The sequence below is a fragment of the Anser brachyrhynchus genome (assembly GCF_964034855.1).
Source record: "Anser brachyrhynchus genome assembly, chromosome: 21".
Classification (NCBI taxonomy): Eukaryota; Metazoa; Chordata; class Aves; order Anseriformes; family Anatidae; genus Anser; species Anser brachyrhynchus.
The window spans coordinates 5,665,284-5,689,920 of record NC_137714.1 but is presented as its reverse complement, the minus strand read 5'-3'; the positions used below and the strand labels follow the sequence as shown (position 1 = coordinate 5,689,920).

Below are 24,637 nucleotides of genomic sequence, written 5' to 3'. Positions count from 1 at the left end.
GCCGAGATATCAGGTACTCTGCCACTCGCCAGCTCCATTTCTAATGAAAGCACTTGCTTTTGACAACACCCAGAGCAAGGAAACGCCAGGCTTGCACCACCCTGCCAGCGTCTATCAGGTACCTGGCTGGAATACCTGCAAGAAAGTCGTGTGTGTAACCATCCTGCTATCCCTGTGCTTGCTCGGCACAGAGACGGTGAGGATAAAAGGAGTGGAAGTGACGCCAGCCTTGAAAGGACAGGAGGAAAGTACTGGCACAGAACTGGATCCTGTGCACGATGGCCGTATCTCCAGCTGCAGACTAGGAAGTTGCCTTGGATGTAGCTGAGGAAACATCAAAACATCCTTCTCATTTCTCAGACACGGTGCTGAAATGCTCTTCAGCGATGCTAATTGTTTTGTTCAATAAAGCAGCTCACTTGTAAACCACACCAAAATTCTTGGACCTTTCCATATGTCAGCCTCATGGTCTTCTCCATTCGACGGGTCTCTTTCAGTCGTGTCAGGAACGTTCGCACCAACATCTGCACAACTTCAAAAGAAGTGCTGACAGATCCAGACGACGGAGCATGTCTGGCATCTACAACCCTACTTGCCAAGGGCTGCGCACACCAGAGCTCTACAGATAAGCGCAGTCAGGAGGCACAGGGCTAGCTTTGCCTTGTCTTCACTGCAGGACAGCCACTCACCGATGGGGAGTGCTTTTCTCTGCAGCACCCATTCTAGAGTCACCTTTGTATCCACATTGCTCCATCCTCTCCTTTAACACTCCACTGGCAAACCCGGCCACTGCTCACAGCCAGAGCCCTCCGCTCTCCCTCCCGGAGTCCTTCCAGGCTGCACACTCGCAGTGCCGAATCCCTGCTGCATCAACTGGGTTGTGGGAGGCAGGGGTGACCACATGCACTGGAGATGTCTGTTACAAAGCACACACGTGCAACAGGAGCCGCAGGTTGGGAAGCATTATTCAGCTCTACAGCGTTTTCCCCTGCTGCTAGGGCTAAGCACAAGCCGCCCTGTGGAGGCCTGGAGGTGCCCATCAATAACAGAATGATGTGACGTGCTTAGGGCACCCCTGTGTACATACCTGTGTTACAAGGAACACGTGTTCCCCCATTGCAAGAGGATTTATATCGGGGCCTTGGGCAGGCGTAGCACACACTTAAGGGTGCGTTGTCAATTCGAGAGTGATTGACAGCCCAGTGCTTGGCACGTCTCCGGTGATTATACTGCATTGGTGACTCACTGATCATTTCACAACCGTGTTTGTGTCTACAGGGTAACATCCAACATGTCCACAGTTCACGCCGTGCTCCAAACCTCCGTCCTGAATCCCTTTGAGTTGCCGAAGCGCCGTCAGCAGGGCTCTGTGTCGCTGGGTTAATCGCTGTCGGAACCAGAGCAGCCTTTCCTCCACGGCACAGCCAGGATCCCACCTGCCACCAGCGCGTAACAGAGCTAAAGAGGAGCACACCATCCTTACCGAGCGTAGCAGGATGCCCACTGCATGGTAGTTTGGGAAGCCCGTGTGCTGCTGGACATCCTGTAGACCACTATCAAACTGAGGTGCTGCCGACACAAAACCCCAGCCCACCAGCGCTATCTCACCGAGTACCTGGGTTAGAAAACTCCTGCTCAGCCCCACCCAGGGTAAGTGAGCCTGCGTTGAAAATGTTAACGGGGAGGGACTATAGCTGCAGTCACGTTACGGCTGTAATGCACGTATTTAAAACAAACAAACAAAAGAGAACGTACACAAAGTAATTGCATGTTTTATCACTTATCAGATCTGTCCCTAAAACAATTCTACATCAGGGATACCAGCACACAGAACCCCTTCAGAACAAAGATTTATAGATCACGGCAGCAACCTCTCAGGGCTATCACAGAAATGCACTAACGGACGTAAAGTATAATCTTTACATCAGTAGAAGCAATAATTTTGTACTGTGTACATTTCCTGGTTACTGGACACAAATCCTGGGCTTCTCCCTGATTCTCTCCCCACCAGACTCACACATCCCATCACTGCTCTGCTTTGTTTCCTAGCTCCCGGTTTGCGTTTTCCAGTTTAAAGCTGCAGACTAGGCTAGAAAATCCATCTAGTTCCTTTGAAATCAAAGATTGGGATCATGACTGGAGGCAGGTACTGGAGAGATGAGTGAGCAGAGGGTTACTTGGATGCAGAAAGACCCAGAAATAAGGATGAAAGAGAGACACCGGGTTCAAAGCAGGATCAGCCAAGAGGGCACCTGAAACAAGGGCTTCTGATTCATTGCATTTAGAAGAAAGGGCGACTGTCCCTTCGGGACCTGGGGAACCAAAATGCTGAGGAATTTATTTAAGTCCTTGGGTCAGGAAAAGTCCTATCCTTGGAGAGAATATTGAAAGTACTTCATGGAAATCTCAGGCTTTGACCAGGCCCCCAGATTGTCTACCTCGTCTGGTCCAACAGAAAGCAGTCCCTGAGTGCTCCAACAAGCACATTTCACTCCTTCTGTGACCAAGCGGTTTTCAGATATTTACCGCTCCTTTTTCCACCTCCCAGGAGAACTCCCTTTATCGCAACCCATTCCAAACCCGTTTTGCTGCCATCAACACCTGCAAAAGCCATGCTTTCTGTAAAAGACTTTGGCAGCCTGCCGCAGGCAGGACTTTATCAAAACTCTGTCTCCATGCTGCCTGGTGGAGGACCCACACCTGGCGACACTTCCACACTCCCCGATTCCCTGGTCACATCCCTCGCCGCGACGGCTGGCTGCCTACCACCTCCCATGCAAAAGATGAAACCAAACTGCAGAAGCGTGTGAAATTTCTGGTGACGCAATGACAACATGTTGAGAGGGGGTTACAAAGGAACCTGTCCAGCAAAGTTTCCCTGGGTTTAAATACAACAGATACCTCAAGCGGTATTTGACTTCAGTGCCCAGTTAAAACCAGGCTGACAATTCCTCAGCTGAGCAGTCGAGTTGCAAACCTTTCTCCAGCAAGCCACTGGAAGTCACAGCAAGTCACTGCATCATTCGCTCAAACTTCGCCAGCTTAATCAGAATAATAACAGAGAAATGGCCCCTGGAAGGCTAAATGCTATCAGCGTAGGTCCAGCCAGGAAGATAAATTGAACAGTGCGCGTGGCTGAGACCCTTGAAAAGAAACAGCGCACTTCCTATTTTCACATCTTGGAATCCTAGCGCTAGAGCAACACTGGCAGGAGTTCCTCAGTCACCCTCTTCCTAAGAGGTCAGCTCTTCAAGCAGCTGTCCTTCTCCAGATCCCTTTCTCTTCTTTTTTTTTCCAGCAAGCCATTGATTTATTTCATGGTGATTCTTTGCACAGCCATAGCAGCCATCACCCAAAGCTCACAACGCGCTTGGCAAACATTCCTTTCGCAGCCTCCCGGTAGCACCAGGGGCTGCCAGGGAATCACCAAACATGGGCAAATATTAGTTCAATTCCTGATGTAGCAGCAACGCCAAATAAACCACGCTTCAGAAGCAGCATCCCCAAGTACTAAGAACTGCATGCAAACAACTTGCTGTTCAATATTCCTGAATATTTCAATACTTGGTTGAATTTCCACATCAATTTCCTATGAGTATATCTATTCTTTGCTTTTGCTTCAGACCCAATGGATATTTACTGCCTTACAGTTCTGTGCAGAAAGACTCAGAGATATCAACTTATTACCCTGGGCTCATCTGTGGAAAAAATGAGGCACAGAGCAAGCATTTGGCGTTTCAGAATCAGGAGCCAGGAACAGCAGACAACTCTGTTTCCTCGTACACAGGCAGTGCCACATAACCAGATTGTGCTAAAACGGACGGTGCGTGTTGCTACCTTGTAAGCATACAATAATTAATTTTCTTCCTTATATCTAATACTACTCAACTTCAGTATTTTTGGAAGGGAACTGTTTTCTCCGTTTCTCCCACCCCTCCCAGTTTGAGCTCTCTACATATCTCCCGAAAAATCTGCCATTGTGCACGCTCAGGCTGTACTGCACTTAATGAGGCACTTCAGGTTCAATGAGGTCCTTCATCTTTTCAGTTCTAGCTTTGTGCCTCTCCCTTCCAGGCATCTGAGCTGGCTCCTGCAGGATCTTCATTACGGTACTTCTTTCTCCCTAAGTTACAGCTCCCTGGTTCCGTCCGCCCTGCCCGAGGCGGTGGCAGAGGGGTGAGGACCCGGCCGCTGTTCCCAGATCTGTCACCAAGTTGTTGTGACCTTGCCAGCAAGCTGGCACTTTTCAAACGTGGGTGCCTCAATGTTGGCACCTAACGCAACCTGATTCACCAAGGTGATAAGCATCCGCGGCTCTTATTAAAAAAGAGCAATAATTATGACAGCATCCGAAGCCTTGTACTTCTCTCTCCCCTTCCACTTTCACGTTTCATTAGCCCCAAACCCGCGTCTCCCCCTTACGTTAACAGCCAAAGCTGACGCAAGCTTTATCTCCCAACCCAGTACAACCCATTCGCCCAGTTCTCCCAGTAGCTGAACTCAACTGGCAACAAAACCTTCACGGGTATGCCTGAAAAGGCCAAACACGAACCCCAGTTGCTGATACGCCCACGGTCCACACGGACCCACCGCCCCGCAACCCCTTCACCGTACGATGCCGCAGGAGGAAACAAAACCCATTGCAATTTTCCTCCTTGGGCTCCACAGCACTTTGAACACGCTCAGCGCTGCAACCAGCAAGACTCATGCACACGTCTGGTCCAGGAGCTGTTGCATCTATCTCTGAGAACGTACCGGGCTGTTTAACTGCTCTCGCAACGTGAAGGATAAAAACTAAACCTTCCAAGGAAATCCTTTACATGCAGGCCCACGCAGCTGTAAGTCCCTCATAAAAGGCTTTCTTCTAATCGGTTTGGTTGCAAAAAAAGAAAAATAAATGTACCAAAAACCATGCCATAGATGTGTCATGTCAAGGCGGGTGTTCGGCAGTGTGCATGAAGGCACAGGGAGACAGAACTTCATTAAACTGTGTGAGTATGGGCAGCATCAGAGGGACCTGGTGAATAAACTGTGTCTGGGAAATGGGCACAGCTAGGGACAGAGGCTTTCCCCCAGCCCTGGCGTCACCAGGATCAGTTCACACCGACGGGGACAGGGATGGGAATGGGGACAGGGATAGGAACGGGAACAGTGAAGAGGGACAGGGAAGGGGCTGGGAAGGGGAACAGGGACAGGGATGGGAACGGGAACGGTGAAGAGGGACAGGGACGAGGAGGTGGGACGGGGTCAGGGACAGGGAAGGGGACGAGGGGTCTTCTCCGCCTCCCCATCCCCTCCACCCCCCTTGGCCGCAGCTCCCACCCCACAGCCCCGGCGGCCGCCCCCAGCCGCGGCTCGGAGCCTCCGGCATCCGCGGGGCGGGGGCGGGAGGAAACCGAGATTAAAAAACCACAAAAAACCCCAAACCCCACGCAAGGACGGGGCCGAGCGGTGCCCTGGGAGCCCTGCCCGGGGCCGGCCCCAGCTGGCGCCGCCAGGTCCCAATTAACCGGGCGGCCCCGGCCGCTGCCTCCCCCGGGGCGCTGCGGCTCGGCACGGCTCGGCTCGGCTCGGCACGCCCCGCAGCCGCCTACGCGCTCCCCGGGCGGCCGGGGATGAGGGTTTCTTGTTTTCTTTCTCTTTTTTTTTTTTTCCAGCAGGGCTGATAGCAGAGGAACGCGGAGGCGCGGCCGCACGCAGCCAGGCAGCCGCACAGCCGCGGCTCCCGGGGGGTCCCCGCCCTGGGGGGGGGGGAACGATGAGCTCCGGGGGGGCACAGCACGGATGTCCTGCTGCAGTGCTCACCGACAATCCCCTAAAAGAGCAAAAATAAAACGCAGAAGTCGCGCGTGCAAATACAGCCAGCACCAGCCCACCGAACGTAGGCACACCAGAGCACCGCTACTGGCCTTTTACACGTCCGCTGCGGTGCTTTTCGGGATGTTTTAGCCATGAACAGCTTCCACGCTGAGGTCTTTGTGGCTGTTTTGACCCTTGGACACTGGTGCTAGACAGGAAAAGTCTAAGTTAGCGAGTGCCACGCTCCAGCGGAGGTGGTCTCCAAGCAGCAGTGGTGCAAGGAAGAGGCGAAGTCGCGCCCCCGGCCCCATCCCTTGGGGCTGTGTCTGCCAGAAAATCCTCCACACCTAGCGAGACTTTCCACGGAGGCAGGCTTCGGCTCTAAGCGAATCATTTCGAGATTCAGCTTTCCCCCAGTCGGTCCTACAAAGCATGTTCTCAGCTGTAAATTACAGCCACCCGTCCCAGGCCTCACCGCCACCCTGCAGAAGCTTTGCAGCACCAGACACAGCGCAGCACAGCTCCAACTCCTCGCACCCCCTGCCCGTCTCCCTCTCGGCACGGTGGATATTTAAGAGAAAGAGGTCTACAAGAGAAGAAACTGGGGTGAGCACCTTGTTCTCCTGCCCCCTCACATGGAGAGGCATTTAGTTTCTGGGAGAGTGATGAAGACGATGCAGGTTGTTTCCCCGTGTTTCTTTCTCCTTCCGTCAGCATTTCCCTCAACCAGGGGATCTGACACAACCCCACACCAGGCAGCTACTTTAAAAACTGCGTTAGGACCAGGACCGCGTTTTAATCACCACCGTGCCTGACCCGACAGGTCCCGAAGGAGATGTCCTCCTTCTGGCTTTATTTTCAAACACCAAAAAAAACCAAACCTTCCTATGTAAGACGAAGGCCTTTTTGTATTTCAACGAGACAGTTAAAAATCTCGCTCATTTATCATCATGGTCCCACTTTCAATTTTGCCTTCTTGGAAATCATTTTGGAATGGGAGAGACAGATTGTATCTGAAGCCATGACATTTCAGTGAAATGCCATCACTTCTCATCACTAAACGGTGATGTTTTGCCCCATCTCATCAAGTCATATCGAAGACTTTTTTTTCCTCTCTTGAGATGGCATTGATGAGAAAATTAAGCATAGCGATCTCTACAAATTACCGACAAGACTCAGCCTAATACCTATCCAAAAATGGGGCAAAACTTGCCGTAGTTACCAAAGACCCTTTCTACCTGATACCACACGGCTTGAGGACAGTAGCAGCGTGCCACCAGCGATGTTCAGCTCTAGCACGGAGGGACAGGACACCGACAGGAGCAGGGCTGTGTCCTCTTAACTACAGGAGGGCCCTCGCCTGTTGTGTCCTTGTTCTGCAGAGCACAGGAACCAGCCGGTGTGGAAGGAGCTCTTACACGTGAAATATTTAACCTTAACTCCAAATACACAACCTGAGCTCAGACCGCTGCAAGTCGCCACTTCAGCAAAGACTTCAGAATAAAGCTAATTTTCAAAATCAGGTCTTTTGGGAGGATAAAAGCGAGATATTTTATGTAGATTTTCAGAGCTGCAGAGCCTTTCCACAGGCTCCCATTGCCTTCTACTGGGGTTACGAAGGTGTCTGGAGCAGGACCTGTAGGCTCTCCTTGTTTCCATGCCAACCACCACAAAAAACGGTTATTTCAGATACAGAATAGCTAATTTTCAAATGACAAAACTATCTGCCATTTAAATTATGTTTGCTACTCCTAAGTGGCCAAGGGGTCCCTAATCCGTATCATGGACTAAATGCCTGCAATATTTTATTACTAAAATTTAAGCTGTTTTGGAATAATGGAAACAGGAGAAAGAGGCTTTGTGTTCATGCCTGCAGACCTGAGGCAGGCAAACTTTCCAGTAGAATCGGTGGTAATTTTACCTGAGTGCATCCCAGTGTAGGAACCTGTTGGCCAGGGACACGATGCTAGCCCTGCCAAAATAGGTGATGAAAAAAAAGTGGGAATGAGATAGTGGAGCATTTTAGTCATACTGCTGTGCAAGCAGGAGCCAGGAAGGAGTCCTGACAATGCAGATCTGGCAAAAGTCTCGCCGACTTCAATGAAAATCTTGCCTAAGGAGGGGTGGCAAATCTCACACCTCATCACGAAACTCACCTGCTCAGTACAAAGGGCCACATCCGTCACATCGGAGCCGAGACTCCTCTCGGCACTGATAGCATGCTGTTAGCACGCTCCTGGGGCAAGAAGCTGACCGGGAGAGGAAAATAATGCTACAACAAACGCACAGGAGTCTGCTCCCCAGCCCATCCCACGGCTTTTCCAGAGGTGGCCATAACACGGCAGTGAAGTGTTCCCCCAAATTCAGCCCTGTGCTGCATACCAAGCGTGCTCGTTGCAAATCAGCCCCTATATCCGACCCTTTCCCTTGCTGCCGTAGTCCAGAAACACTGAAAACCAGAAGGTGAGGGCTAGGCTCATCTCTTAGCTCTGGTATGGCCTTTTCTCCAGCATACCGGTATCGTATTTGGGAGAGAAGAATTTGACTTAATCAGAAAAGCTCTATGAGTGCAACCCTTACAAGGATGCAGCTCTACACCGTCGTGATATGTGCTTTATCTTAGCACAGCTCAGAGAAATTATATGGCTTCAATTATAGTGGTATAGCCAGTGGAGTAAAACCCTCGCGTAAACAGGGTTCATTGCTGATCTAAAATGGAAATGAATTGTCTTAAAGGCATTTTTGTGGGCCCTCTGCAGACGTGATTTTAACTAACACGTAGGCCGTAGGTACAAAGAGCATTGCACTGCAGAAATTTCTGGTCGGGCCTTTGCATCGTTTGTTCTTTCTTTCAGGTAACAAAACCCTGAGAAATGGACTTTTTTTTTTTTTTTAATTCCAGAAAAATGCAGGGATGAAGCTCCCACTGGGAGAAAAATGGCAGAGCTCGGAGCCCTCGTGAGCAATTGCTCACTGAGAAACTCTGCCAGAAATTGTAACTTGGGCGGGAGAGGGGGGTCGGAGGGGAGGCTGCGGAGCAGAAAAGATCCAAGATAATGCGAGAACGCAATCTCTTAAAAAAAAAAAAAGAGATGGGAAGAAAAGAGTTGTTCCCCAGATGAGCTTTGAATGCCAAGTTTCAGCAATTTTCAGTGCCACGATACAAACCCTTGAAAAACGAGATTTAAGGCTGCTTATCAATTAGATGGGCTACCCATTGTGCTCGTAAGTTTTACAGAATTGCAAATGCTTCTCACCCTCTCCTTCTCCTGGAGTCAGGGGGGGAAAAACGAGGAAAATGCTGAGTTCCTTTCAGGGGCGAGCTGCTCATTCCTGAGGGAGAAAGCCTGGAAGGCGCTGCGTAGACGCTAAATAAAATGCCGGTGGCGGCCCCACGGATTTGTTCCTAGGGTTAGCGCTCCGCCTGACCCTTCCCCATTCATCATACCAGTGCGGTCACTCATCGTGAATGACACAGCACGACACCACGTGAATTATCTCTGACCTTCAGGAGGAGCGGCTCCTCCAGATCAGGTTGAGGTCAGGAGGAGGGCAGGAGGGAGAAGTTTGTCCACCACGGCTGGGGAGCAGCAGAAAGCCTCATCCTGCGGAGCACAGCGGTGGCGTGTTCGGGGCACGGGCCCGTCTGCCCAGCCAGGTAACAGCTCTGTAATCTCAGCCATCGAGCCCAGGGGTGCTGCGTGAGGCAACGGTGTCTGCAGGATCGTGAGAAGCCCAGGTGAACTGCTTGGGGCAAGTCAGCTGCGGACATGGCCCGAATTCCTGTGCCCTGATCCAGGCTGATTGCACCACAGAAATCCCAACCAGGACGGGTGGCTGGGAACTGGGTGAGCCTGGTGGCTGCTGCTAACCGGTTGGCCACGATGCCAAGGAGCTAACGGATCGTTGGCGTTTCCATTAGTAGCACGGATTATTGGGTGTTTATCATCTGTCTAAAAGTTCTGCTTTGCTTATCGTGGAGGGATGAAGACTTGCCCCTAGATCACGTCACTGCTCCAAGGAGTCCAGCTTTCATCCTGCAGCCGGTGCTGGGTGCTCCCAAAGGAGGGCAACATCCTAAAGCTCATCCAATTTTGGGCCCCATCCTGAAATTCCTACATTCAAAATTCAGACAGTTTTTTCTGTGTTGAATACCAGATCTTGCCTATACAATATTATAAATATAAGCCAGGGAACAAATGTCCTTAAATGCTTTTAGCCATAGAGAATGACTTCAAACAGTGTAGCTTTAGGCGTCTTTCACATACAGAAAATTGTATGATGAAATATGTACAAATAAATCTCCTCCTTTCAGATGTTCCTTATCTCATTTAATGCCCAAAATTTTTGGTATTATAGGCGTGCTTAATATGAAAGTAAATGAACCATGCCACAGAATTCTTTAATATCTTGAGTCTCGCAAACGCCTGTGGTTTACAAACAACTCCACCCAGATGAGACCAGAAAACTCAGCCAGCTAATCCCCAAGTACAATTACCCATAACCCAACGCCGTCTGCGGGATCAGGGCCTAATGATTTAATCCAGCTAAGAATTACTAACGACTGATGCTCGTGAACAGAAAGGGGCCATTTGTGTACAGAACTGCTAGGTGGATTGAGATTTGGAAATAAAATTGGGCGAGCGATTATTGTGTAATACTGATTAAAATTAAACAATGAATCTAATCACGTTTGAAGTTCAGGCAAAAGAATTTGCGATGTTCACATTAAAAGTTTGGCTTTGGGATTTATGGAGTTATATTCTTCCTCAGAAATGTGTTACTAGGTCACAAGAGTGCTCCGTGGCACTGATGGAGCAAATCACAGGTCCCCTGGGTCCTGACCCTGTAAACACCGCCTGATGTGCACTTTCACTGAGGCCAGGGTCTGTGGAACAGGGCTCCCAAAGAAAGTTGCTGATTGTCTTATAAGTTCCTGATGCAGACTACCAGCAAACCAGAGGAGCTGCACTCCTTTAACACAGTGAACTAATCACATATTTCAGGGCTTACATCTGTCCAGCATTCATTCTTGGAAAATCCAAACTTAAAAGTTAATGCTGCCTTTTTTTTTTTAATGCCTTTCTCTTTAGAGGGGGTTACCTACTGCTCTCCAAACCACCACCTCTTGCCAAGTTATTCTTTCATACTTGTCCAAGACCACAGCATCAATAAAAACTGAAATGACACTGCTCTCAAGTCATTATCTTTAGGGAGATTCCCTTGTCACCAAGACTAGGCACAAAAAAGCAGAAAATCTAACATGGCAGTTCTTACCCAACATTTACCCAGAATGTTTACTAAAGTGGTGTCTAAGGGAAGGCACGTTATTCTGCATGGGACACTGGGGAGCCATCTACATCTCCTGCATCCCCCAAATCAAACAAACCACAGAGGCTAGCAGTGAAGTTCCAAATATTTCCATCATTCAGCTGCAGCCTGAGAGGGTGTGAGCGCTCCCCAGGATTTTAATTTTTACTCTATTTTCACACAGTCAGAAAATTGAAGTAAAGGAACTGCTCTATCTTTTTGGCAGGTGTTTCAGCTTTCTTTGCTGCACCCTGGCAATTAGTTTGCATTATTGCAACTCGGTGTAGTAGGAAAAGCTCAGCTCCACCTGCAAGTCTCTGCTGATGAGGGGCGGGGAGGGAAGCTAAAGGAGAACTCGACGCTGGCAGCTGTTCCCCAAGGCCCTGTGCCTGGGGCTAGGCTCCACTCTAGTCTGGGCTGGATTCCCACGGCACCATACGTGTGGAAGAGGAGTTTCAGAGATGGTACCTCTGCCCTGCCCCCTGCACAGAAGCAGCAGGAAAAAAAAAGTTCTTTGCATCCATCTTCTTCCCTGTGCACCTGTACGGGGTTAAGCATATTCAAACCCACCGTCTCCTAATGTATTATGCAAGGACATGACCTTGCAGCTCGGGTACCATCATCAGCTGCTGTCCTAGGAGAATGTCTACATACTGATTCCCTACAGATGAAGAAGGCAGGCTATAGACGGGAGAGAGAAAAAAAAAAAGAAAAAAAAAAAGAAAAAACCCACAACTTTACAGGAAAGAGATGAGCATGTAGATTCCTTACTAGTAATTCTATTAGAGATTATTAAATCTACTACCCCTAAATAAGGTTGGTTTTTTTTTCAGTAGTCTATCCCTCTTCTGCCTGTTTCCTCTGGGCAGGCACCAGCTCCAGGCTGCTTCATACATTATCTGAATCTATTTTCTTTTCAGCAAAGCAGACTCTCAAAAGTAGGCAAATTCCCAGCTTTCTGTTCTGTTGGCTGCAAAGATCAGAGCATGAACTGATCGTGATGCAGGAATCAGGAAGAGGCCTAGTGTTTCCATATATATAGTAATAAACATTCAATTGGGTGTGGAATATGACAGGAGAGACTGTGAGCTGGAGATACCACTAGAAAACAGGAGACAGGATTTATTGTAGATTAAATCTGTAATCCTTTAGCACAGGAAAAGTCTCTGCCCTTTTTCCAATAGTGACATTGCCCATCGCCTGGCACCTGTGTGCCAAATGAAACGACACATGAACCGAGGCCTTCCCACTCTCTGTTTGTCTACCTTCTGAGTTCACCAAGCACCTAGTTTTGGGTTTTCTGCACCCTTACATGCAATGGTGGTGCTCACGCAGGTAGAAGCTCCCTCTTAAGTCAATGGGATTTCGTGTGAGAGCAATTGCCCCACAGCATGCTGCGGTTGTGCCATCACCCTCTTCCTCAGGTTCTGCTGTGGGAGAAGCAATGTGGACGGGTTGAGGGCAACATCATGCTCAATAACAATGCCACAGCCAAGAGTTATCCACTACAACATCACCAAGAGGTAATTCTGAGAACTGTTAGTTTCAGCTTTGCCATCTGCCCTTCCAACAGGCAAACCAGTTTATGAGGAGACCACCAGTTATCCCATACGTTGATGGGTATCAGATCAATTTAAGGTGTGATTTTAAGCCACTGAAAAAGCTTGCCAGTTTTGAGCCAGAATTATTTTAGTTTATATCAGAATTTCAAATGGAACTGAAAAAGGAAGCTGGCACACACTCAGTTTCCAAATGGACTTTGTCTAATTCACTTAATCACTGACCCAATCGCAAAGGCAGGACAGTAGAGCATGTGCACAACTCAGCTGTTTCAGTGTAAAAGGCAGTGGTTTAGCATAAACTATCAGCGAAAACCAGTGTATCTCTGCCGACTGACACAAGATGATAGTTTATCATCTTTCCAATTCAAGATTTCTTCTCCTTCCATAATTATTCTTGTTAATGGTTACAGACACCTTTTCTCCTACGAAGTCACATAGCGGGAATTAATGTCAAAAATCAAAAGTCACATCAGCTAAAAATCCTGCAGCGAGATCTCAGCCTAGAGCAAGAATGGCTAACCATTTATAGACCCACGTGCTCCAGCAACGTGCAGCTCAGCCCCTCGTACCCTTTTGGATCTAGGGCTAATAGGAACTGGAAACACAACCCAGCTGGACGTTGTTTTTCTTTTCCCTAGTCGCAGTCCTATCCTCCTTTATACCAATGATTAGCAGTATGCAAAAGCTTCACCTGACAGTCTGTAAGATAAAGTACCCCACTATCCTGGGCATGCTTTTTGTTCCTTTTAACTGTATGTATTCAAAGGTATTAAAAAAAAAAAGTATATTAAAAAAAAAAAAAAGAGGCAAAGTGCTATAAAGAGCATTATAACTTCTGCTAGGCTCCTTTCTAGCTATCTGGGCAGGGAGGTTGAACCTGGGAATCCTTTAGCCCCTAGCACTTGCTGAGGGATAAAAAAAGGTTTGTAAATTACACGGCATCTGTCTGATATAGATGTTTCATCCTCTTTTTTGCTACACCAACAGAAAAAAAAAAAAGTACATAGGAGTAGAGAGAAAAAAAAAAGATGACTGCCCCATCTCCATCTTTACTCCAGAAGTTAATCAGCTGAGTGAAAGTCCTCCTCCCCCAAGGAAATGTAGTAACTGAATGTCATCTTCTTCCCCTTCTCAGGACAGGTGGCCTTGATTGTTCACATCAAAAGAGCAAGCAAGAAAATCTTCTAATCAATCAAAGAAGATGAGAAAGGAGAAGGTGAGTGACAGGAGGCTGGATGCACAACCAATCTCTGAAAACCTTACTGTATCTGGGATCTGTTCATTCACCTGGGATAGACTGTACTTAGGATCCAAAATCAAACTCTCCACTTCTTTGTCTACATTCAGATTACTTCCCTATCCTTCTGCAGAAGTTCCATAAAATGTATAGTTCAAGACTGGTCTTGTATTTGGGATATACTTGATTTTATTGTCCTTTAATGCTTCTCCTACACTACCTTTCTCAATGCCTCATTTTCTGCAGGATGAAAATGCCAACACAAATTTGCAGAAAAAAAAAAAAGTATTTTCTTAAATGAAATGGAATGGGTTCTGTCTCTCTAGCTATGTTCCTTCTGAGCAGCAGAGAGAGAGATCTCACAGTTACCTAAGATAATGTGGTCACTGTTACGATGGTTTTTTTCCCCTCAGCTGCTATATTACGCTCAAAGAAAAACAATAGACTGTGCCTTTTTAACATTACAATAGGCATCAAATGGATGCCCTGGGAAGGCAAGTGGCTTGCAGAATGATTTTTTTTATTAGAACTTAGTCCACACAAGTGAGAGATGGAGCAGCTCCGTCCTGCGGACATATAAAAAATAGCTGACCTGCTTCCAGGCAGTGCTGGGGTTGCCATGACGTGACCTGCTTTTCACATGCTTGAGGGTAGTTTTGAAGATGTCTTGTGATGCCACAGCAGTGCTTTTGTGGGCCTTCACAACATGAGATGGCTTACTAAATTTGGACAGAAAGCGAGTATGAAAATTACAACCTTTGAGCGTGTAACACATGATGTCAGGAAGAAGGCTTTGACTCAGAACACTCAACACGTCAACTTACAGCTAGACAAGAGGACCACAGGTATCACGGAAATACCAGCTGCCTGAAAAGAGGTGCACTTGCTAACAGGTCTATCAAAAGTAATGCCAGCCTTGCCTCCTTTTGCACACCCCATCCTCCCCACAACAAAGAATATAAATGGAACATTGCTATACCTGTCACAGAAGAAGGGAGCGTGGAGCTGGGGACTCAGAACTGGGGTTAAATGTCAAGCTCCTCAAGGACATAGCAAGGATTCGCCATCCCTGTCAGTGCATAAGGGAGGAGGGAGGCAATGCAGGAGGAGAGGAAGGGGACAGGGAAGCAAATAAATAAGGACAATGCACAATTTATGAAGACAAGAAGGTAGTAAGTGCTATTCACCCAGAGTGTAAATTGGTATTGATGTCACAACACAGCCCAGCCAAAAAATAATGATGATGATAATTTAGGGCTTGCACTATATCTCACTCAAGCCACAGTCTCATCCAACAGTAACTCCCACCCTGCCGCCTTCTTCCCCTTCTCTATTCATTGGTGTCCTCCTAAATCAAATACACTCAATGTTGATTTGATTATGTTCCCTTATTTTATTTATCATCCATCGCTCACTCTTCCACTCTCCTCACAAGTTCTCAGTGGGCATCTCCGTCATTTTCTGGTGCCTGGCAGTACTCGGAGGAACCAGCCTGCCTTCAGAGGAATTAGAATCCTTAGGCCAGTAAGGATTCATGCATCCTTCCCAGCCCTCATCTGTCATCCTTTAATCTCGCCTGTTTTATGCTCCAGATCCTGGCTACCCAGTCCTGACTTCCCAGGTTTATAGCCCTGACTTACTTCCCTCCTGTAACATTTTACTGCTTGGTTATCGGCCCTTAGGGGCCTCATTTACACAAGCGCTGTTTTCGCTATAGTTAAGACTAATTCACTGGGTTACAGTTTGCTCTTGCATCCTACATTCTGTTCAGCTCCCAGTCTCCTCTCTCCTGCAGGGAGGCAAAGGATTTTTCCTGTCTAATGGACAGGAGATTTATTTTCCTTTTTTTAATTACGGTTATTAATCCCCTTTTGGGTGTTTCAAAGCCTGAATAAAATTCTCCTACACTGTATAGTGTGATTCTGCCTGGTTCTCTTCGACGCACACGTGCCCTCTGGGCTCTTCATAAGGTCTGCGGGACCTTGAGAAGGAGCCTTCATCTGGGGTCTGCTCCCCTCATCCAGGTCAACGTTACAGGCGAATGGCAGGCCACAGTCCTGGGAAAGCCTGGCCTTCTGTTTGCACCTCAGGTCTGGCTGATGATAAACCCCTCCTAGAATATGTTGGTGTGTGTTTTCCTCTTTTTTTTCCTCTCTTCTTCAATTTTCTCATTAGGTAAAGAAATACCTCTGTTGTCATTTATGTTCGTTTCTTCACTAGGACGTTATATGGTTACTGTACGGTCATAAGATTTCTACCTTTCCAACAGACACGCGTACAGATACAGATGAGCACGCACACATATACATACATATTGGTGTGAGTGTATGGCTCATTTCAATAAATCTCCCTATCCGAGGCTCATTTTTCAGTGCTGCTTGCTTTCACAGCTCCAGCTGGGCCTGCAATTTATTTTGTTTATGGACCGATTTCATACAAAAGCAGAGCACAGTCAATGCCCTTCTCTTACACTGACTCAGCCAAAACCACAGAATAACCACAGAAAGGCAGAGGACACAGCCAAAAGCCACCCGGTCAGCCTACCTGTGCCCCCAGGGCTGTACCTATCGTGCCTAAACCAGAGAAGACCGATGGCACGGTGTACAACAGGTCGGTGTGATCCATGGAAGCTGTGCGAGCCAGCGTACATGTCCTGTCTGGGGCTGAATACCCAACATGAATTCAACTGCCTGAGCAAATTAAAGAGAAACTCTAAATTTAGAGTCACATCGGAACCTCCCACAAGCCAGGATCTAAAATCTGTTGAATTCTGTTTCAGATAATTGTTTAGCATCAGCTTAATTCCAAACAGCACAATAAAATTGTCAACTACATGAAAAAATGAAACATGAATTTGTAAATAATACTGTCCTTTGCTGTCCTCTCTTACTTTTACAGGATCAAAAGCTTATTGCCAACATTTTTTCTTATTAGATTTCCCAACCTATTGTAAGAAATAAATAGATATTATCCCTATTTTATTGATAGATAAACTGTGGCACTCAGAAATTAAATGAGTTGCCTAAGGTCATACAATGAACAGTTTAGGAACCGGATCAATGGAGTCATTCTTTTCTTCTAATTTCTGTGTTTCTGAACGGCAAACCCTCCAGGGATTTGGCACACACTTGCGAAGTGATTTTCCCAAACTACCAATATTGGCATAACTCCATTCTTGTGGAAGCCAGGATGCCGTGCACAGAATTAGACCAGCTTATTATCTTAAGTGGCAACAAAGCTAGAGCAGCACCAACTGCAGTTCAAAAACTCACCCACACGCAGAATCAACAGATCTCCAGAGGAACTTCTGACTACTAGGGGGTTGCGCATAAATAATAATATTCCACAGCTGCAATTCTGTATTTTTTTCTTAATTTCCTTTGAACCACGGTGTATCAATAAAGTCAGATGCAAAAAAAAATCCCTTTTTAATAAACAGGGATGCACCTAAAGCACTACCTCACAACAGGTACATATATACCGTGTTCACATGACCCTCGAGAAGTGTGTGATTACCTTCCTCAGAGCTTTCCCTCTTTCTCCTCATTCTCCAAGTGCCCAGCATCCCCTCTCCCACCCTCAGAGATGCGCTCTGTGCTGCAAAGTTTACCCAGTGGGGTTTGCCCACGGTCAGGTGAGAGGAAGGAAAAATCACAGGTCTGTTGCTGCACAGCTACTTCCTGGCATGCCGCAACAACCCAGCACCAGTGCAGGAAAGGCCTTTGAGAGATAAGATATGTGCTGCAGGATCCCCTGCAGGCCCAGCTGGTACACAATGAAGAACAATAAATCATCAATTCCTGCAAAACTCTCTTGTTTTAACCCACAGAAATCCATGTCTAACACATTTAGCAGATAAAAATGAAGGAACTTGAAACCTGACACATTTCTGTTCAGTGGGCAAAACTACTGCTCCGGTCTCTTTGACCAAAACGTTGTCAGGTGGGCTAGCAGCAACCACCCGTGGAGTCTGAAAACAGATCCCAGCTCTAAACTGGGCCCACCCTTTACAGTACTGGTTTCAGCAGGCCCTGTGTCCTGCCATCCAACCTATGGTCGGCAAGGGGCTGGCACAGACGCAGATATCACATGCAGATGGAACCCCAGAAGGGCTATGCCCTCAGTCAGCGCCCAAACCTGAATGTTTCACAGATGACCACTGAAAAAGCATAATGCTCCCCACTGTTCCCATACGTGCAAAATACTACGTCATTCATTTTACATCACTGTAGACTAAGATTGGTAAAACTCTCTCTCTCCCCCTCTCACCGGCAAACCCATTAACATGAGCTATAATTATTTCTCGGAATAAGGGATTCAATCTCCAGCTATGAGACTCTAAAGTAAGAGCTCAAATGACAGACACGGATCTCTTCAAGTTATAAAAGGTAGTTTTTAGAGAGTACACGGACCAGCTGGGCAGTTTTATCCAGAAAGCCCCCATCTCGTATCCGGAATGTGTATGTCTCCCAGAACCCAAACTAACACCTGCAGTGCATGCAGCAGCACGCCCCTCTGTAAATGCTGTCACTGGCAGCACTTCCTAACTCCTTGCAATTCACGTGTAGCAGATGTGGCTAGAAACTGTCTCCAGCATGAAGACTCTAGGGCGATCTGGAGAGAAGTGTTCAAAGGACAGCGTATACGTTGCAGATGACATCCTAGGTGGTTTTCAGGGCTACACATACAGGTCTGTGGACTTAAAGGTGGTGAAAAAGCACTTCCTACAAGCCTAGTAATCTCTTCTGTCACCCCATTTATTTGGAGGGAAGAAACCCCAATGTTCATTCCTGCTTCCAAAGAGAGAGTCTGAACCCCAAATGAGAAAGAAGTGTTGTGTACCTCACTTCTGTTGACGATCCTAGTGACTGTCAGCAACATAGAGGAGCTTTGCTTTGCACGTTTTTGGTGCTCCCGGCTGGGGTTTTCCTCTCACTGTGTTCAGTGAACCTAGAAGAATAAAGGGAAAACATAAATAAAAAGGTCCTCTTTGGAGGCAGTTGCTGAAGAGCAGTTACTAAATGGGAAGATGTCCAGAGATCTTTCCTCCTTGCAAACTGCAAGTGGTCACAATCTCACGGACTTTCAACAGTTGTTGCTCTTGCTCCAGTTTCTAGGTAGGAGAATGAAAGTAGCAGGGCTCTCCCCGACAGGAGGGGGTGAAAGGAAGGAAAGGAGAATTGAGATCGAGGAGCCATTCCTTCCCAGAAACTCTTCTACCCTTTCCATATGAGGAAAACTCCCTCACCTCTGCACTAACACACCACAATATATCAGTGGGCTGCATTTTTCCAAAAAAACAAAGACCCAAGGCAGGAGACTGCAGGGGCCAGAATTCAGGGCAGAGCTGCTCCAAGACTCATACATCTTAGCACCTTCTGCTCCCCTGATACTGTTGTGATCAGAAAAAAAAAAAAAACTCTATAAAAACAGCTTTTCCTTCATGATTATTGATAAATTCTGATAAACTCTCATCCAAAGATCCTTGAAACTGGTATAACGATTTCTACCGCAAGATGAAGGCCACTCTAAACTCTCTTCCAGAGGACCTAAATCTAGTGCAGCAGCCATGCCCTACTCTGAAAGGTTCTCCTATCGTCCCATTCTCTAGTAACCAACAGCCCTGCCACCAAAATTCGGCCATTTTTCCCAGCTAGCCTGAGAAGTATTTCTTCACATTGCACAGGCTCCGAGGGGTTAAAAGCCACTTTGTCCAGGATACATTCTGTGCAACCCTTAATTTCTAAAGCACTACATTTTAAGCCATAAACCCGTGTCATTATTTACTTTCTTGAAGATAACACGGAGCCAGCTTCTCCCTGTCTCTCTCTGTCTGTTTTTGCTGCCTTTCGGAGGCATCCTTTGTGACTGCTGCATGGCTCAGTAATTCCCAAGTCAGCGCATATGTGGAAAATTGCTGTCAAACAATGGCCCAGGAGAGGGAAGGAGGAAAGCTCGGCTCACCCCCAGACTGGGCTTGCTCTCAGCTCCCCCTTCCCCACACCCAGCAGCCTCGGTGGTCACCTTCCCTGCTTCCCTGCCTCTCGTTTTGTGTGCCGAACAGAAGTGGTCACGCTCCACACCCCTTTGGGGGAAACGAAAGGGGGGCGGCGTGTGGCAGAGGGACTGGGGAGGGGGTCACAGGGGAACAGAATGAACTTGTTCTCAGAGAAGCACGGCGTCCAGACTGGCAGGTTTCTTTTATCCTGTTTCAGTTCAGTAAAAGCCTCAATTAACTCCACATTAATTATTAAATCAGAACAATGCGTCTCTGGGTTCCAACAGCTAAATTCTGTTACTGCTGTTTCTTTGGGGAGCTTGGCTAGTTTTACAACTTAGGACATAAATATCTTTCTTCAAGGAGTTTCTGGGCTGTTGTTTTTATTTTCCTCTCTGTGGGTGCATTTTTAATCACAGTATCTTATGTATGCATGGAGGGAAGCGTTTCTGGGCCTGTTGTACTTTGAAAACTTTACATCTAACACATGCAGCTCTTACAGGCTCTGACAGGTGCTAGCAACACAACCGTGAGATTTCACCCCCAGAAAGGTCTCAAAAAAGAAGCTGGGAGCATTTGCACAGCCCCTCTAAGAGGGGCTGCTTCCTTGTAAAATGGAGAGGTGAGGTTCCAGGTACACTTTATTGATTCTACAGCTGCTCCCCACCCTTCTCCTCCATGGATAGTCCTAGTAATTTCCCCAGATAAGGCCAGCAAAATATTTGCCTTTTTCTTACCCCATCATTGCTAGATGCACACACTTACTGGATGTTGTGTTCTCAGCTCTTCACTGATAGAGCAAAGCCAGCCATCTCTATACCATCGTTATCCATTTTCCTGCCCCAGATATTTTGGTGACAAATGGCTTTCCTATAGGAAACGGTGTCCTGAAGTGCTGAAGGACACCTTGCTGGGAAGGTTCTCTCTGAGTTCCACCCACGAAGCTCTAGGACTTCCCAAGGTATGAATACCTCCAGTGCTGCAAAATGCTTTTATTTCTTATGCGAATTTAATGTCTTTGGGAAAGAGCCAACCCGATAGAATTGAATGTAAAAGCTTTATAGGTATCAAACGGGTGCAGCAAGGCCTGGCAGAACATCTGCACATTGTCTGAACTGTAGGAAAAAGACTCCAGGGGTCAGAGGACCTTCATTTCCTGAACAGGGAAGTCTCCAGCTTTATGGATAAAGAGAGAAACGTCTCTCTCCTCCCATCCTTTTCTTCCTCTGGCAATTCTCTCCCTTTCTTTCCCCAGTTGAGAGCTTTTGCTACACTACTCATTGTGTGCAGAATGAAAGAAAGTGATTAGAAGCCCCTTGGGCCATATTCACAGCTGGAAGGAGGAGGAATGACTCCACAAGGCTTCTCCCTCAGTTGTATGGGGCCCCGATCTCTCAAGCACCTTGTCTGATGGAGAGGAGTGGCAGGGGAGAAGACAGCAAGGTCACCAGCAGTGCTACAGCACAGGGCAGAGAGCAGAAGGGAAGGGAGAGGAGATACTGGAAGAAGAGATGAAGCAAGGAAAAAAGGTTCTCAGCTGACACCAGCTTTCTCCTTTACACTGCCCCTCCTCTGCCACCTTTTTGGCCAAGGGAAAGACAGATTAAGGGTGCTCCCCGCTCCTTCCCTCCTCCCAGACAGGGTGAAGTCATTGAGCATACGGTAAATGGTGCAAATCTGCACTGAGCTATCTCTGATAAACTGGTAAGAAGGACAGGAAAAAAAGTGTCCAATCTGTACCACCATGAGGAGAGCTTTGGTGCTGGGCAATGAATTAAACTCCTCATTATAATAACAGAAAATTGGAGAGCTCAGTGCGTTAAGAAATAAAAAAAGTACAGAAAAAGACATAAAAAGATAAGTAAAATAAACAGGCAGCTCTGAGGGGGTCAGCCAGCCATCTTTTCTGTCTGCCTTCACTGCTTAGATTTCTTTTTCTGCTCAGACTGTGGGAGATGGCACAACTTCATGCTTGACCTGCAATACCACTGACAACATGTGATTTGTTTTGCCTTTGTTGGAAAAGACTGCAATATTTGCTGTAGCAAACTTACTGTCTGTCAACCCATGTGTCCTTCAGAGATGCCATTGACCACAGCAATCCAGAGCTTTTGGCAGAAATCGTGAGGGGGAGGAAAAACCTAAAACAAATACATTTACATTAGATAAGTTGTTTCCACATCTTTCTAAAAAACAGAATGGGTTAGAACAGGGCCAGCAGTAAAGATTTTCTTGTAATCTCCCAAATGTTGGAAGATGCTCTACACGTCATTGCCCGCCTGCATGCATGCATGACCCGGTGTGAGCAGTGGATTTCCATCATGCTCAGAACCCTTCCAATCCTGCAGTTTTCAGGTGTAAGGTCACCTTGCAAGGCTGCTCCCTAGGAGCTGCGAACACAACCCTCTTGCTCAGAAGCATCCAATCTCTACAACCAGATCTAAGTTTCTAGGAGTACCTGTCTCAAAGATAAGCCTGGAAGACCATACACAGGGCTCAGGGTCCGATAAAAAAAAAGGCAAAAAAGAAAGCACACTGTCAGAAGGATGTTTTGAGACTGCGTGAACTGTGTGGCACAACCAGCCACAAAAATGAGGCACTGGACAGAGCTGCAAGAAGCATGAATTCAATCCCTTTTTGCTACGCGCTCCCCTGTGCACCCCTATGGCAAGTTCAATGCTGTCTGATAAAAATCAAGCTGTTCATCCCCTGCGCTGCAGTTCTGCGTTTGCAAAATCCACCTTTCAAAGAGTTTTTAAGATCTTGGATGAAAGCTGCTATTATGCCTCACAGATAATCAGGTAATCATTATTATTTATTACCAGGGGAATTTCTGGAGAAGTTGCATGAAAGCAGAACAGCAAGCTTGACCTTACGTACTTACATCTCAATCTGATTCAATGATCAGGCGCTCTTTATCACACATACCTTTTGCTACCTCAAAAGTTCCTTAGTATAGGGGCCTGTTTGTTCTGCAAGAAGTTTGCAACACTTCAAAATGCCAAGACATAAAATTCTTCAATAAAATTTTATCAATAATAATCATCAATAAACATGAAAAATATCAGCAAAGCTGCCTGCCTAAGGATAGCAAAATCCATACATGATTGCCACTTTGGAAGGGAGTATCAGGGGCAAGTGGAGAAGTCTCTCTAAAACATTTAGCTATGTCTTATTTTAATGCCCACCTCCACTTGCATTTATGGAAGATGCTTTTTATGGAGTTAAGTAACGCAAGCAAATAGAAGAAAAAATAAGGGCAAGGACAAAGAGGAAAAAATATGCCTACTGAGGTTGGTCTGCTTGAGGGAAAGTCCACACATTCACCCTGGAAAGTGGAAAATGTCCAATATAGAGCCCCACAATACTCCTGCTTACACTAGATTTATGTCAATGGAAATCCTCTGACACCAGTTGAATTGCTCTTCTGCACCAGCATGACAGCAGAATCAGGGCCAGGTTCTCTGCAGGGGGAGAAGAGAAAAGAAACAAGCTGAACGGTTTTCATTTGTATCTGTGCCTCACACTGTGCCCTATTTAAAGCAAGGCAGCACAGAACTTCTTCTCCCTTCTGTTGGCAGGGCCTAATAAGAGCAGTGAGAACTGTTCCCAGCTACGTCCTTCATCCGAGCATCTCATAGCGCAGGCACCTCTCAATCAAATATTCCTTCCTGCAAGGCAGGTAGGGATGGTTATCCTCACTCTGCAGGCGCACAAACTGAGGCCCATGGGGAGCTGGTGGAGAAGCTGGGAATACAGTCAAGAAACCCTGACTTCACAGGTCCGCGATACAACCTGCAGATAACTTTTTTTACACCAGATAACCGCTGTTTGCTAAGCCAAGAAGAGATGCTTTGCTGCCAGGTGTGAAAACCAGGGATCAACCATAAGATCAGGGCCTAAAACCACAGCCCCAAGGCCAGTCAGGCCGGTCGTTTTGTTCAATGCTTTTACAGACAGCCCCATAATCTTAGTTTAGGAACACCCAAGTACAAAAGGGAGCAAACCCCCACAGGCTGGAGACAACAGGGAAACTCACACAGCGGGCCTGATCCAGAGCTGCCTAGTGACAAAGGGACCATTTCACTGACCCCTGTGCATTTCCACAGGCTTCACCTCCCACAAAATGCCAGCGAGATGCTAGTGGAGCCCACCAGAAATGGACCCACGGGAGCAAGTAAAAGGTCCTGCTATCTTATCCTGCTCCAGGAATGCACTTTCGTATGAATAATTCTTTGTACTGCTAAGCAAACACGAGCGCCTGTGGCGCAGACTGAAGTCGGGCTGCTCCTAATCGAAAACAGCCAGCTTGCTTATTTCTGATTTTTTCCCCATTGTCTATTTTGGTGCTTATAAAAACCAAAGTTGGGAGCTGCGCGGCTGTGGCCTTCTCACAGCAGCTGGCCTGTTTGTAAAGCCCCCCAGCAGCCAGCAAGGCACACCAGATCACCAGCTGCATGGCTCACGGAGAAAGCACCCCTTGGTGGGAAGGCCAGGCCAAGGCCTTGTGCCTGCAGTGCACAGAGGTGCTTCCCCGGGCTGCCTGCAAACAGGCCAGCAGGACAGGCTTTGATGGAAGCCATGTGGATGCTCTTCTTACCCAGCTACCTGAGAAAGGGTAGATGTCATGAAAATAACCACCCGTTTGCTATACCGATAGCTAGCCTGGTTTTCCACTGCTGACTTGGACAATCCTCAGCCCATCATTGAGCAGAGTGGCCATTTAGCCGT

The 24,637-nt window shown here is 47.3% G+C and overlaps 1 protein-coding gene across 2 annotated transcripts in view; it reads right to left on the bottom strand.

Moving 5' to 3' along the window:
* SAMD11 (sterile alpha motif domain containing 11) overlaps positions 1-24,637 on the bottom strand; it is a 173,293-nt gene that overhangs the window by 141,617 nt on the left and 7,039 nt on the right. For both annotated transcript variants that reach the window (XM_080563770.1, XM_080563769.1), the window contains exons 7-9: positions 23,285-23,370; positions 21,961-22,047; positions 18,751-18,858 (exon numbers count right to left, since the gene is read on the bottom strand). The gene's annotated coding sequence lies outside the window, so the exon portion shown is untranslated. The remainder of the gene's footprint in view (positions 1-18,750; positions 18,859-21,960; positions 22,048-23,284; positions 23,371-24,637) is intronic.